The sequence below is a fragment of the Notothenia rossii genome (genome assembly GCF_949606895.1).
Source record: "Notothenia rossii genome assembly, chromosome: 10".
NCBI classification, from domain to species: Eukaryota; Metazoa; Chordata; class Actinopteri; order Perciformes; family Nototheniidae; genus Notothenia; species Notothenia rossii.
In genome coordinates, this window is record NC_136908.1 from 42487409 (window position 1) to 42503027 (window position 15619).

Here is a 15619-nt window from a genome sequence, read left to right on the forward strand (position 1 = left end):
ATTGTTCCTTTAGTTTAGACCTGTATTTAGGTGAGTATGTGATGTGTATTTTGAGTCTTGTTATTTTGTGTTGTACTGGATGTGTGTTTGTATACAAAAATCAATAAAAACACTTTGATTATTATATCCTCCCCGATGGACAACAGGGCAAACTAATCGCCCAAGCCTATGACGGTGCAGCAGTGATGAGGGGAGCTAAAGGTGGAGTTCAGCGGAAAGTGAAGGATGTGTACAGTAGTGCGCACTACATCCACTGCTATGCGCATCAGCTGAACCTAATTATGCAGCAGGCAACATCCCACATCCCCAAGATAAGAAAAAAAAATTCAGACCTTGGTGGATTTGCTGCATTTTTCTCCAGGTCATTTAAGCGAACTGCGATCCTGGATCAAGTGGTGGCACACAGACTTCCTGGCACTTCCACAACAAGATGGAACTTTCACAGTCGTGCTGTTGACACTGTGTATGAGCACAAGGAAAACATCTTGAGGTGTTTCCAGACAATCAGAGACTCAGGTGACTTTGATCCCATAACAGTGAGAGAAGCCGGGGGCTTTGTGAGAATGATGGAAGATGAAGTTTTTAGCTTTTTTCTGACATTGTTCCACAAGATCATGCCACATGTAGATATGCTGTTTAGCCAATTGCAGAAGAGGAACATCGACTCTGTCTACATCACAGGACTCATCAAGAGGTTCACCAGCAGCATACAAACAATCAGGTAAATCATTATTTACAATGGCTGAGATGTGCTTATTATAGGAAATCTGTGAAACCTAAATGTGATTTAGCTGAACACAATAGACCAACTCATACATACTTACTGGAAATGTATATATTATATAACGTTTATAAGGTGCATCTCTGACTACTATTTCAAATAGTCAAACCTAATTTGTCAATTCTTGCCACAATGAGTAATTGTACATGGTTACTTGTGGTTTGGATTAGGGACTCCATTCCTTCTGGTGAAAACAGTGGATCTGTGCAGCAGCTGCCCACAAAGAGGAGGGGACTTGGACATGAAGAGCAACAGCTGTTGGCTAGAGAGGTAAGCAGTAATAGGAACGTGTTCTATGACCAAAAGCTCCTTTCATAATATATAGACAATTTCATATCACAATAATGATACATTTCACAAGAAAGCCCATTTTCTGTAAATTCAATAAATAGGTAGGCTAGTTAAAATATCCAAATGGAAAGGCCTATTGCTTATTACATTCTGAATTGTATACACTTAACCAGGCCTAAACTGCAAAAAGTGTCCCACAGTCTCTACATTTCAAAGGGGATCAAGACAGATCAGAAAAGGTTTAGACCTCCAGAAGCAACCACAGTGGACAGAAAGGGCCCAACAATGAATGAATGAAGTGTAAACATAGTCATTAAATGTATATATTGTAGTGACTTAATTTTAAACAGTAATATTGTTCTGTTGACGCTCAGATAGATGTCCTGTTATTCTGATTCAGTTCCATTCACAAGAAAGCTCTTTGTTTGTTACACATCTTATGAGGGGACACTAATGGTATTATGAGTGATAGATGTGAAAAGGTGATTCTGTTATTTATTATGTCTTGATTTTTTCATTGTGCATTATTTCATAGGTATGTGATACCATACTGAGTCACGCAAAGGAGAGATTTTCCTTCACCAAACACCTGATCAGCTCCACCCTCCTGCAAGGAGACCTGTTCCAGCAGCACAGCCGAACATTCCCTGAAGCAGCGCTGGAAACAACTGTGGAAGCCTACCCTCAACTGGACAGGGCAAAGCTCAAGACGGAACTGTCCCTCGTCAATGAAAATGACCAGTTCAGGGCTTGCAGTGGTGCTGTTACTCTGCTCCAGTTCTTTATTGACAACAATCACCAGGAGACATTCACAGAGACTGTCAGTCTTCTGAAGATTCTGGTAACCACACCCATGGCTATGGCTGAGGCAGAGAGGTGCTTTTCCACTCTGAAAAGAATAAAGACTTTCTTGAGGAACAGCATGACACAGGATCGCCTGAATGCTCTGGCTATGCTGTCAATTGAGAAAAAACTCATTATGAGCATTCCTGACTTCAACACCAGAGTCATTGAGAGGTTTGCCACTCAGAAGGAGAGAAGGGCAAAATTCCTCAAATAAAGACACACACACACACACACACACACACACACACACACACGCACACACACACACACACACACACTCGCAGCAAACACAGATAGCCGACCCTTAAACCAATGCGTTTCATTAGAGAGACAATTAAACGGCCGCAGAATGTTGTGAAGTTACTTTTGGATACCTAAGATGTTTTGTTCAACCACAAAGTCCAGGAACATTAGGACTGTTTGGAAACCTGTTGCGTTCGACTCATTTTCCCCAGAGGAAGTCGTTTCTTGTTTCCTTTTGTTTTTGTCTTTTTTCTGCCTGTTGCACATTTGTTATTCAAAGCAGTAAAAAATGTGCTATAGGCCAATAAGCTGGATATCACTTTATATGTAGAGAGGAGGTTTCCCATGGTTGTGTTAGAAGTTTATTAATAAGTGGGCATTTATCACCGAAGTGATTGTTCTGTCTCCACCTTTGTTGCATTGTCTGTGATGTATTTTCCAACGGTTATAGCTCCTCCTGTCCTGTCCCAGCAACACTACACGGTTTGCAGCTCCACCACATTTTTGTTTTATTTTCGGTGTCGCTTAAAATCTGCTTCCCATCGGACTAAAACCTCCATGTAATCTGAAGACAGATACTTGAAGTTATTTAAACCTTTCTTGCTCTAGCCTTGCCAGTTACATTGTACAAATATATTATCATTATGCTAACTGGTTGTTCGTGTTAGACGATGTAGCTTTTTCATTTCTGAGTTATTGCTATATGTAAATAAGCCGGTTTGTAAATAATCCTCAAAGAAACAAAGAAAAAACACAATGTATGACATGCCTTGGTTAATGTGTTTTTATCTTTTTGTATAAATCTTATACAAATGTAAAGCTCTACTTTTTTTTTTAATTGCATTTATTCACAGTTCAGTTTGAAATGCTGTAGTGACTTGTATTTAACCACTTACATATTTATAATTAATGCTACTGAAAATATGCTATTAATGACCAGAAACACATTTTCAAAAGTTTTTATATCCCACATGCAGTTCACTGTAAAGCCACTTGGTGGAGGTGTTGGGTCAAACATGAACAGTTTTAAGAAAGAAAAAAACAAAGACCAGTTCTGAGAATACAAATTCCGAGTACAGTGGTAGATGTTCAGGTTGATAAATAATATTTTCCACAAAAAAAGTAATGTATTACACTACTTCGTTACTCTAGTCTCTACATAAAGCTTCGCACTGGAACACACCGCAAAGACTTCAGCCGAGCACGTACGAACTGCGCATGCGTGAGTGGCAATAACTCTCCTTACCAGCAGGCGGCGGTAGTGTGTATTCGTCATTCAAAACAGGCAACAACCCGAAAACAGAGAAGAAGAACAGACTACGTTCACGTAGTCTGTTCTTCTTCTCTGTTTTCCGGTTGTTTTCTATTTGTTTATATCTGTGTGTGTTAGCTTCACCTTAGCATGTGTTCTTTGCAGGTGTGTTGAGGTTTGATTATGCCTGATTTTAGTAAGTAAGGAAGTAACGCGTGTCGGGGCAATGTTAGTAACTGTAGTGTGGTTACTGAATTATAAAAGTAGCGCGTTACACTACTCCGTTACACTACTCCGTTACCGAAAAAAAGATTTGTACTCACTATGTCAACAGCCCCACCAAAAATATTTTCCACCAGCCGCCACTGCATATTAGAATAGTATAAAATAATAAAGTCAAATAAAATGGAGTATCTTAGAATAGTGTAAAATTAATTGGAATAATAAAAATATACTATCTTGGAATAGTATGAAGTAAATTGAAATGGATTCACTCCATTTTAATTTTGCTCACTTCTTCACATGATTTCATCATTAAAGAATCACATCGGCTGGACATTCATTGATCAATCTCATCTCCGAACATCCATATCATTTAAACTAACTCATCATTGTCATCAACATCTGTATACGGGGGTTGGTCGTCTTGTTCTGCTAGCATTTGTAACTGTCTCCTCATGAGAAATGTAACCTCCCTCCTTTCATACCATTTAAGGTATGAAAGTAATATGTTCTCTAGAAGGGGCCGTTGTACGTTCTACTCTGGGGTACGGCATTCTAGACAGTCATTTCTGGGAGAAGATTTTGGTCAGTTACAACAGTTGTAGAATTTCATCACTTAAAAGTTCCTAATCAGTAACTTTGGGTGGTCGGTTCTAATGCAGTGATAAAGTCCCTGAAATGGTGTGAGAACCGGTGGAATATCAATAACTCATTATACTAATTTATTTTCAATTCTGGTCTACTTAAATAGCTATGCTAACCCCTTTAACACTGTGTGGAACCTTGGGTGCCCGAGCATGTGATAATTACTTCCTCCTTTAACAAGGATTTTAAAAACAGAAGTCATTTCATTAATGGTTTGTAGTTTAATTCAGGAATTTACACTTATGGCAGATATGTTTCTCCTTTAAATAACATCTCTAAATGTCAGGTCATCACTGATTGAATGGTGTCTTTTAAAACTCATACTCTGGTGCCGTGCGCTCCCTGTGAAGCTGCAAGTAAGATTTAAAACATCTGCAGGGAGGGTTGAGCGACCCCTTCTCCCTGAACGATATTTGTTGTAAAAAATATGCACCATCACAATGAGTGATCCAAGGCCCCCCATGTATTACTCCCAATTATATTATTTTTTTTAAATTAAAATGTGCAATCTCTCTTTGCCCCGTGTCTTTTTAAAACTCTACATCTTGGACGAAAAACAAATGTTATTTCCACCTTAATCTTCCCTCCTGAGGTAATAACCATGCTACAATGGTGAAATCAATACTCTAGATTGGAATACTATCTTTGGCTTGGTACTAGCTCTACCTTTAACATTTTCCATACAAATAAAGATTTGTCTGCTTTTATAGAGTGGTTACTAAAACCATCCCTTTAAACTGTAGGTCTATACTGTAACAAATTAAATCTTCCCCAAATTCACACATGAACAAAAAACTCTTAAAGAATCATTTGTTCATATGATGAAAAGATTGAATAATATGTTCTACCCTCAGTGTGTTTTTAGGGTTATTTAATAGTTTCCTCTTTCTTTCTTTATAAATTCACCAATTGATTAATTCATGGCTAATAAATCTTTTTCTTTACGTATTTCTCGTTGGTGAATAAGTGTGTTTATGTGTAAACTCACTCACTCCCGTTTTCCTTCTCTCCCCCTCCGGTTGTCAAGCCACGACCCCCTCACGTTCTGCCGGACCATGCCAACTCCTCCGTCCTGTCCTCTCCTCCGTCCACCTTCTCCTCAGTCCATCCGCTCTTGGATCCTTCCGCTGTAACTCTTTTCAGTGTCCCATCTGCTTTGCATTTCATATCCTCCTTTACAGTCTCTACTGGTTGCATGGAGGGCGTATTCCGCTCTCATGTCCCACATGGGGGACCGATGAGAGTGTGCCTTTTTATGTCACCTGTAGTTCTGGATGCCTCAGGTGGAGATGGTTCAGCTCTGCTTCTCTGTCTGTTCGATGGAGGAGGAGGAGTCTTCCGTGGTGAGGTCTTTTGTCTGCTTGGACGATGGGGTCGTAGCGGTCTGACAGGCGGATAGATAGAGAGAGAGAGAGATCTCGGGAGGCATTACGTATAGTTAAATTCTAACACACCGAGGTAAAATAAATCCAACCTTTTCCACTCTATTTTCCTAATCTTACTATCCATCTTAGTTGTTAAATGTCATCTAAACACAATTCATGTCTACTAATAATTTGACCATATCCCTAAACATTGCTTTCACCCACTGTAACATGTTTACTCCAATTAACTCTTTCAGGAAACCATTTTCTTCTATAAATTTAAATACCTACATGTTTCAAGCACCACATATTTCACACACTGTAAAAGAACATCTCCATATTTTCTCCATCACTTTAATCCCACTGTTATTTAGAACCTTAGTAACTTTTGTGACTGGACATATCTGCAATGTCGCCACTATCTGCTGGGGAATCTTGTTCATAGAGTTTGTGCATACAAAGCTGTACTTGTGGGTTAGTAGCCTGTGTCTAACAATCATTTTCAATAATTGTGCTTAGGTCACCGGTCGGTTGTTCATAGTTTAACAGGGGATGTTTCTGGTACAGACTAAAACATGGATCCAGTGTATTTAGAGATTCCCCTAATCTGTAAATCCCCATCACTTACATATCCCGATCACTTAAACCCATCTCATAATTTGATACAAGAACTGCATATAAGGGGGTGAATCATCTTGATTATAACCGCCTCACCTTTGGGAACGAGTATTTCTAACTCCTCCTCTTGTTGCTCAGCTGATCTTTTGGCTCTGGGGATAAGTGAAAGTCTCTGAAACACAGCTGGAGTCTTGTTAGTGATGTGGGCATTCTCTATGAGTGAACTAATGGTTCCATGTTTTACTTGATATTGTACTCCCCTTCCAACCAGAAAGGTGCCAAGTGTAATGAGCACAATCAACAATGCTATTCTGCCTCTTATCCCTAGGGGACCCCACAATCGGTTTGGCTTTGTTCTCGTCATCATGACTATTTTATCCCTGGTTGTGTCAGTTACAGAATTTAAATAATGAGTACAAAAATAACATATACAAAAAATTGGACTCTTTTTCAGATGTAAAACAAAAAAATAGGTTTTCACATTAATGTACAATCTATAAAAATCTATAGACAATTTGTCTTTTGAGCTGTTTCTATCTTTATCTTATTTCTATTTATTGTTTTGTTCCAGCTCTGCCAAATCAGTCCTTACTCCCAATAATGTTCTGGAAGTTGCCAGTGAAGGGTGACAATGTGTGAGGTGGTGTCAATTTGCTCCTTTTTCTTTACCTTTAAACCGGAGCGCGTGTGACGTTGTTACATTTTCCACGCTTCCGTCCACAGGGGATGAGCCCACTGTCTTTTGTGAACTTTCACCCTCACCCAATCACCTGGCCGAACAAGAGTCTCTTCTGGTGTCTCGTCTGGTATCTCTGTAGTTTTCCTAGCCTGCTGTGTAGACAAAACTTGCATAATATTACTCAGAGTTCTGACATATTCATCCACTTCTATTAGTCTAACATCTGGACCACTCCCTCCTTGGAGAAGGCCCAAGCTTCGGCATACCTCTTGTTGTTATGAGACCTATTGTTGACTACATTTTATTATTTATTAACTACAACGTCACTGAAATCAACATATCTGTATAATCATGACACTCCCTCCTTTGAGCATAAAATGCTCAACTAATATTGCAATGATTACCGTATTATGAACAGGACATGTAAAACCCATAACGTTGCATTAAAGAAATATAAATTCTCCGTGTACCCACAAGGCGTACAAAAATGTCATATGATGTATGGCTTTCTGATGGCATAAATGCATATTCACAAAACATTTTCCATTAGCACTTCTAATAGTTTACTTGTTTCAATAATGGCTTTTGTAATGGTATTATGCATCATCGTTGCTGCGAAAAACAATACCCCTGGTGTCGCTAATGCGTCTCAATAATTCTAGGATTAGAGGATTGGTTGACACTGCTGAATTAACATATGATAAAATAATATTTCTCCAAACTAGAGGGAAAATATGAACTATTCTCACAGAGGGTGACCTGCATGAAGGGCTGGTGCCCCTCACTCAAATGAGATATTGCCTTACGCACTACACCACAAATCAGTATAATTACTCAAGTATAAATAAATAAAGACTGATTCTTGAAACTGTTGTAAAAACCCTACAACTTCTTCATCCAAGCTCTCAATCAGTGTTATGTTATTTAATCTGCAGCTCACGCCTTAAAACAGATAGTTCAGAAGGATTATAAAATTGTGTTTATGAGAAAAATGTAATCTGACTCCATCAATCACATAATTGTTTGATTAAAAACTGCACTTCTGGCTAACAATAAATGAAGTTCCCCTTTAAACAAAGCCCCGGTCTTCTGACGGGGTCCATCTATGTACTGGCTGGAAAATGTTGGGCCAGTCTCTGTCGCTCCGTCACTGTTCTCCCGCTAACAGTCACTCTCTAGTTCTGCTGGGTTCTTGTTGACTTCTTCACTGGTTTGAGACAAGCGACCCTATTGGAACACCTCCCTTTGTAGCCAGAGTTCACCACAGCAGAATCGAGTTTCTGTTTTCAGGTCTGGACAGCTTCACGTCAGGTGCATATTTTGGGTGGAAGCCCGTCTTCTTGACCTCACTAGTTGTGTGGACACAATAGTTTTCTGTGTGGGGGAACAACATCACTCGTAATGTATTTTCCTTCTCATAATTACAAAAATAGTCTGCTAAATGTTCTACTCTGCTACTTCTAATCTGTGGATGCTCTGTGTAAATGCAATATTCTACTCACTATTTTTAAATAACATTCAACCTCTCCCTCCTGTGGTGACATATGTGGCTCTATGTAGCTGGATTTCAAAATACTCTAGTGCTGAAGATGCATCACCTGATGGTCTGGTCCTCTAAGCTTCCTCATTGTTGTGGATGATACCAGGCTGTCAGTGGCATTTGGTTCATATTTGGAAATCCTGTACGTCTTTGACATCTCTGGGACCCCCTGCCTCCGTCGTCATCATGGAAACTGCATGGTGGGCCGTTGTTTGGTGCATGTGGTGGGTATTTCATTTGTTGTTGTGGACAATCTCTAGCCCAATGGCCCAGCTGATTGCATATGTAGCATCCCTCGAACCGGAGAACTTTTCCTCTGCCTCTGCCTCCTCGGAAACCTCCTGGTTGTTGGTTGTCCATCTGATTCACTGGCACTATCTGAGATTCAACTGTTTGAGATGTCTGCCCTGCATTCTCTGGATCTTCCTGAGCTTGAATTGTTGGAGGTTTCTGCCCTGCCTTCTCTGATGTAGCTGCCATTTGCCTTGCCGCTTTCTTGTTTTTATTAGCTTCGGTATCTTTCTCAGCCATTTGTATCTTCAAGAGTCTTAGTTGTAATGTTTTAATTTCTTCGTCTTTTTCCCTCTGGGTTGCTTGGTATTTCATATCGTGGTAAATGAGATGTTGTCTCCATTCTTCAATGGGTATAGCGTCTAATGCCACCACATCTTCCAGGCTTGCCTGCACTGATTGGGGAAGGGCGTTAATGACCACGTTCTTCCACAGCATTACGACAGACGGTGAAACGTCATGTCGTTCTCCAGTGCAGTCCTCCCACACTCCTTCACATCTCTTCAGGAAGGCATACATGTCTTCCCCCGGTTCTTTTCTCAGGCTGTTGAGGGCATGTAAACTCTGTGTTGTTGGGTAGATTTGACGAATGGCAGCCCAATACCTCGACCTGACTTTGTTGAAGCAAATGTAATCTGGAGAGTTGGTGCATTTGGCCTTGGAATCTATTGCTCTCACTTCAAGTCGTCCTTCAATCCGTCCGAGCAGGGCCCTCATGTCTCCCAAGCACAGGTGGTCTTGGGCTGTGTATCTCTCCAGATCATTCACCCACTTCTGACCTCCTTTCGTGAGTGGAGGTAGCTTTGCCACTAATGCTTCCATGTCTCTGTGAGTCCATGATTGGTATTTCAATCCTGCTTCTCCAGCCGCTATCTGTCATGTAGGGAGGAGGCGCATCTGTCAGGCTTGGAAGGAGCTTTGAAGGTTGGATTACTGGAGTTTCTTCTGTCTTTTCTTTCTTATCTTCCTTTGCTGTGAGCTCTGCTCCTTGAGCCACATACATGCTGTTCGTTGATTCTTGGCTGACATATTTTAGATGGAGTACCAGACTTGTAACTCTAGATTTTCTTTTTTCAGCTCTGTTCATAGCGCTTTTAGCAGGTCCACACCAAGGGGGTTGTCCGGCTTTGATCCATGCTTTTTCTTGTTGTAGGTATTCAGCATTCTCATGTTCAACTACAGCTTTTCTATGGGCTTTCGTTGGTCCAGGCTGATCATCTGCTGGAAACAGTCCTCTCGTTTGCCACTGTTCTAACAGTTTCTCCATGTGGTTCCATGTCTTTTGTCTAAGATTTGGAACTGTTATAGCATCTGATCTGATTTTTATCCTTCCCTTGATATCTGCTGTTGAGCCTGGCTCTGCGTCTAGTCTCAACTTAGTTTGTTTTGGTGACATGTTCTCTAATTATTTATTAACTTATCAAAGATGAAGCACTAATATTCTGACTAGCACCTTCGTTGCTGTTCGTCCGAACTTTAAATCTGTTTTTTTTTTTTTAGTTGCTCAAGGTTTTATAAAATCTTTTTCTTTTTTTTTTAAGTTATAGATTTTTTTTTTTTTTTTTTACTTTTAGGTAAAATATTAATAAAGTTAATTAATATATAACAATTATGCTAAATTAAAATATGAAATGTTAAAATAAAGTTGTACCGTGTATGGTTTTGACTTTGAAATATGAATATGGTTCAAATCCAAATCTCCTGTGTACAGTGCATACCGAAATGTATGAAATTATGCTAATGTCACTACTTGTGTTAGCTTCAATAAATTGGTGTTTGAAAAAGTATTATGTAAAGTTTATTTTCTTATAATTAGAAACCACTTGCAATTCTATCTTGGCGATCAAGCATGTGTTTATTTATAACACTTAAAATTATACTTCACAATGTTATGGTGTTTCTTCTATTGGTGTAATAATTCTGTACTACCACCAGAGTGCGCTATTTTAATTTCCAGCTTAATCCACTAGGGAATAGCTGTTGCAAAACTGAAACTTATTTTCCTTAAAAATATCTTTAAAATAGGAAGAACATTACACTATGGTTAAACAACACAGCACATAACCGCCAAAAAACATTTGCCCAAAACCAGCCAATACACTTTTACCAGCAGAAGTACTTCCAAGATGGAATGCCTAGCCTCAGTGTGTTAAAGCAAACAGAGTACTTCAATTAGCATTTCATGAAATGGCGACTGCCGTGTGGTTCACTGTGAACATGAGGTCAAGACAAGATGACAACTGGTTTTCCAACCTTTGACCTGAAGAACAAAGGGATTTGAAAAAACACCTCGTGGCTCTCACAGTGGAGTTGAAATAATGGTGGGGTGATATTTTGTCTCGTAAATTCAACACACAACACTGGAGTTTAAAAATAACATTTCTATTTAGTTTACTATGAGAAAATGGGCTTAATCTTATTGATATCATCACTTAAAGTTAGGAAACCTTACGCACAAGCTATAAACCTGTCCACGTAATAATTGACTTTATAGTCTACTATTGGTTAACTGTTGCTATTTGGACACGCCAAACCGGGACCAATATGGAGACCTATCAGCAACTAATAATAGACCGTCATCTTATTAGTGCACTGCTGTTGTAATTCCGATTACCGTAACCCACCTGCAATATCTTGTTTAAAAACAGAACAGTTTTAACCACTGATAAAGGACTTTCTTTAAAGCACTGACTTCGGTTACTTAACCCTGAGTTAATTCGCTATGCCCTGCTGGTTTTCACTTACTCGGCCCTTAACCGATTCGCTATGTCTCCAGATCTTAACAAAAATCGTCAAATGGGCTATATACCCTTACGTCATAGGCTAACTAACTACTAACATAACAAGAGACACCTACGTGAAAACAGCAAGGCACCTATCCGAAGTACAATGTCCACACACATTTATATTTAAAATTCAACACTCACACATGGTTAATAGCATGCAGGGTTAATGGAACAAAGGGAATTTGAACTCACCGTGCCTGTGACAAAACAACGCCTCGTGGTTTTAGAGTGATTATTTTATCAATTTGGGTTGTTTTAACATTAAAATGCACAGCTATTTTCAGGATCCCCCGGCTGCCGTCAAACACACAAATCTAACATTGCCTAGTTTAACGAGTGAAGAATCTTTTTCATAACAGGCATCTTGGTACCGATTGATTTGAGCTCTTGTGTGTCGAATGGCTGCAAGCGTCTCCAGGAAACAGCCGGTTGGTTTTCTCTCCTCGGTCAGCGGGATCACGTTGGGGAGCTCACCAGATTGTAAACTGTGTTCGTTATTCTCCCGTCCAGGAGAGAAGCTTTAAAAGGAGTCTAAATGGAGTCTCTGTGAAAGTTCAATTGGGTACTTTAATTAAAAAAGGCGCGGGTATGTCACAAGCATGATATTGTTCAGTCAGACAAACAGCTGTGATCCGCTCCTCGTTAGGGAAGAGAAGAGTCCCGATCTCTCGTCCGGTGCTGTTATATATCCTCTGCTGGCTCCTCCCCGCCAGCCGGCTCGCCTCGTCTCCAATGTCCGTTGTTGCATTTAAACAGAGGATAGGTTCTTTTCACATTCAATATATGCTTAACACGCCTTTTCTCCTCATATTCTCTTTCATCACTTTTCATGTAACACATTCTAAACGCTGTAATCAATACTCTAAAAAATACTTCTCGGCTGGTTTGGTTTCCGGTCATTCCGGATGTTGTCATATGCTACTCTCGTCTGTAAACAATAATGTATTCAAATAAACTGTACCTTCATTTAATATACAGCATGGTAGTATCTCGACATCTATAGTTGTAGTGTTAAATCAGTAGGCTTCGGTTTGCACCACTCCATATCATTTCGCTACTAAATTCACCTCTTTAGGAAATTGTAAATTTATCACATGCTAACTGCCAACCGGAGATGAAAGAGTTTCAGAATAAAGCTTAACAGCTGGTTGTGCACAAGAATTTCTGGTTTTTCAGTGTAAAACTGCATTAAAACTGACGGTATTTTTTAAACTACATTTCCCCATTAAAACATTGATTTTAATTTCTAACAGTTCGCATAACTTGGAAGTTTACTGACATTTACATACCTTGTTTACCTGGCTCAAGTGGTGGCTCTGGGGTTGTTGTGTGAGCCACCACTTGAAAATTGTCGTCTTTTTTAAGAAAAAATGTTCTTATGTCCATCTTCAAAAACTCTGGATCGGACTGACAGTTTATTTTAAACATTGTCACAGCTCACAGGATAGGTATCTGTCAATAAAAATGGGGAACTACTATGCAAAACGCTCTGTATATATTGATCAGAATGTAGTCAATACCCTTTTAATAAGTGTGGTGATGAGGACGATTGAAAACAGAATGAATAGTGACCCCCGTGTAAACAGAATGGCTGAAGTTTGTAAACTAGAAGACATTTTGGATATCGTTCATTCTGGCAGTACTATTCCTGGTCATTGGGAAACAATTGTAAACGAAACATTTAAAGTGGTCCTGAAATCTTCATTTTTCGAAACATTCTGAAACATTATCGAAGAAATGAAACAAACATCAAAAGTGTATCATGTGCTCTCATTGTATGCTCTGTTTGTAGATGTAATGCATCTTTGTGTCAAAAACAGCATACACATGAATATTTTGACTGAAGTGAAAAAACTCCATCATGATATTTCCAGTAATCTGGGGAATTCTAAGCTGGAGACGGTCCTGGGATGTTACAATCAGTATTGATTTTGTGTGTGAAAAAAAAAAAAATTAAATAAAAAAAAGGTGTTTTTTACATTTTAAAAACTGTTGTCTTCATTATAGCAAGGGGAGCGTGTCTGACACATGTGTATTACAGTCCTTCACATGCACTGTTGTCTTCATTATAACAAGGTGAGGGTAACAGGGAATATGTATGATACATGTGTATTGAAACGTGCAAATTATACCCCCACAGAAACACGGAAACACAGAAACACAAAAACACAGAAAAACACTGAAACACTAGAACACAGAAACACAGAAAACACTGAAACCACTGAAACACTGAAACACTGAAAAAACGCTGAAACACTGAAACACCGACACACAGAAACACGGAAACACAGAGACACAGAACCACGGAAACACGGAAACACAGAAACACAAAAACACAGAAACACAGAAAACACAGAAACACAAAAACACAGAAAACACAGAAACACAGAAACACAAAAACATTGAAAAACTGAAACACCAACATACAGAAACACCAAAACACACTGAAAACACAAAAAAACAGGCTTGTGTGCTAGTATGGTTTTTGAACAAACACATCAGTATTTTAAAAGGTCGATGGGAGGCTGATACAATTTGACTTTTTAAAATGAAACAAAGATACAGGGGAGCAAAGTACAAACATTCTGACTAACCCTAACCCTGGCAGGTTTATGTAAAGTATAAGTGTCTGCAGTTAAAGATTTATCTGAACAAGACACTTATACTTTACATAAACCTGCCAGAACGAACAAACTTGCCTTTTAGAGAAACAGTCTTTAAGAAAAAATCTAATCAGACAATGTACTTCATTTTCTAGTTTTAAGGTTTTGCATACCTCAAAGTGTGTCTAAAAGTATCTTGGCAAGAGAAAAAAAAAAGCCATAATCCGCCTAGGCCATTAAAAAGAAACCAAATTCCTTACAAAGTTCTTCATATTCTACCAGTTGTTAAGTGTTGCATACATCAAAGTCTGTCTAAAAGTATCTTACTAACACAAGAAAAGAGAAAAAAGCATTGATGTCAACAAAAACTGGAATGGTCCATTGAAATAGCGTTAAAATCAAAAGTACCTTTAAAGAAAATGTATTCAGACAAAGTATTTTATTTAAAAAAATGTTTAAGGTTTTGCATACATAAAAAGTGTATCTTACAGTTCCTTTGTGAGAGAATTACACAAATATCTGCCAAGTGTCAGTAAAAAGTGTTAAAATCACAAGCTTACCTTTTAAAGAAACAGTCTTTAAGAAAAAATCTAATCAGACAATGTACTTCATTTTCTAGTTTTAAGGTTTTACATACCTCAAAGTGTGTCTAAAATAGTCCAGCAGCAAGTCCTCAAAAAAGGCTTTAGTTTTCGAGATACCCCTACCCGAGGTAGAACAAATGACAACAATGATTTTTCTTATCTTTAGGGTCTCCCATCAATGAAATTGATTGTTGTCAAATTTTATTTTGGGGGGAAACATTTTTTTTTGGGTTGTTCTTTAGAACTACCCCAATCCCTGAAAAAGAGCCAAATTAGACCAGGCCGAATGTGGGAAAGGTGACTAAAAAGCCCATAACTTGAGAATGACCTCTCTTATCCTCTTTAGATTTGCTGAGGTATGAACCAGGTGGCTGTCCTACATCACCAAATAGTCAGACAATTATTTAACAAAAAAAATACTGAATTATAGTCCTGTAAACTTAGCTTTAGTATAGACGGAAATTGTACTTTTTGCTGATAGGAACATAGGACTCAATCACTTTTCTCTCATTTATCAGAAAAACAGAAATCTCTAAAAAAAATATACCATTACTGAATTGTCTAGGGTGCTATTGAACACCAACCAGTAGTTGTATGGAAATATCTGGTACAGTTCTATTGCAAATGAGATTTCTTTAGACATAGGCCTACCTCTTCTCTGAGACAGTCAAATTCCGAATGGGGGATAAGTGGCATAATAGCCTATAAGTTAAGAATGCTTACTCTGATGTTCATTATATTTGGAGAGGGAAATACCAGGTGGCTGAACTACATAACCAAATAGTCAGAATAAGAGTAACCCAATACAATCAAGTTTATTAGTTCTAAATGGCAAGCCTCTAAAACATACAGTAGGTGTAAATAATACAGGTTT

The 15619-nt window shown here is 38.7% G+C and overlaps 1 long non-coding RNA gene across 1 annotated transcript; it reads left to right on the forward strand.

The window, feature by feature from the left end:
• The first annotated feature begins 646 nt into the window (after positions 1 to 646).
• Positions 647 to 1641, forward strand: LOC307023391. The gene is made up of 3 exons (XR_013803694.1): positions 647 to 721; positions 952 to 1051; positions 1608 to 1641. It is a non-coding gene; the product is annotated as an uncharacterized lncRNA (long non-coding RNA).
• The last annotated feature ends 13978 nt before the right edge of the window (positions 1642 to 15619 follow it).